The sequence below is a fragment of the Acyrthosiphon pisum genome, chromosome A1 (assembly GCF_005508785.2).
Source record: "Acyrthosiphon pisum isolate AL4f chromosome A1, pea_aphid_22Mar2018_4r6ur, whole genome shotgun sequence".
Lineage (NCBI taxonomy): Eukaryota > Metazoa > Arthropoda > Insecta > Hemiptera > Aphididae > Acyrthosiphon > Acyrthosiphon pisum.
Window position 1 is genome coordinate 97,783,660 of NC_042494.1, and position 1,060 is coordinate 97,784,719.

Genomic DNA, 1,060 nt, shown 5'->3' on the forward strand with positions numbered 1-1,060 from the left:
TGGAATATCGGTATGAATATCATTTTAACATAGAGGATCTTCCAAATTGTAAGTGAAAGTATATTTCACTATGGCATATTCAAATTCTGATTTGGAATCATAATGTATTATGTGAAAGTTATAAAGTGCAGTAAGTCAAAATAGATTTTTCCACTTCTTTGCGATTAACTTGATTACCTACAAAATGTGTTTGTCAATTTAATAATTGAATAATATTACAGTTTAAGTGTATACTTACTTCATTTATTTTGTAGTTATATTTTAATCCAATATGTGAAGCATTATTTTATTTTTCACTGTTACCAAAATATTGGTATTTTTAAATGCAATTGGAAATAGCAGTATGAATATCATATTAACACAGAGGATCTTCCAAATTGTATGTGATAGTAGATTTCACTATGGCTTATTTAAATTCCAATTTGGAATCATAATATATTATGTGTATGAATTCACTTTTTTTTGTGAATTAAAAAGTGAGATCAAATTATATGTCTAAGAATGTTTGTTGTAAATATAGATAATCTTGGACTATCTATTTTCCAAATAGAAATACCAAAACAAACAAAACTCTTCAATAACTGACAGAAAAATCCAAGTTTTTACTAATATTTATATGTAGTGCTATGCCACTTGATTGTATAGCTTGGCATTTATTATCCAGCAGGTACCAGTGCACCATAGGCTAAGCATTTAAACAACAATTTATTTTAGATGTATAAATGATTAAACTGAAATCAAAAATAAGTTTAAACTTAATGACATATTGTAACATTTATTTAATTGTAGAAACTACCAACTAGTAAAACTTACCAACAAATTGTACATAATAATATGTACCTACTCATCAAGTATCCAATTGACATACAACTAACCAATTTAGGTACTTTATTAAAAAAAAATATAATATTGTGTATGTGGTAGATAAGAAAAAATACATACAAGAACTTTGTACTTGAACTTTATTTATAAAAATGCATAATTAAAATTTAAAAACTTAAAAATGTGAAATATTAAAAAGTAAAAGTTTATTAACATTAACGATTCAGAATCATGATTT

At 24.4% G+C, this 1,060-nt stretch overlaps 1 long non-coding RNA gene across 1 annotated transcript; it reads right to left on the bottom strand.

Moving 5' to 3' along the window:
• Nucleotides 1-465: 465 nt before the first annotated feature.
• On the bottom strand, nt 466-972 carry LOC115033654. Its single transcript, XR_003838939.1, has 2 exons — nt 814-972; nt 466-731 (listed from the first exon to the last, which is right to left on the bottom strand). It is a non-coding gene; the product is annotated as an uncharacterized LOC115033654 (long non-coding RNA).
• Nucleotides 973-1,060: the final 88 nt, after the last annotated feature.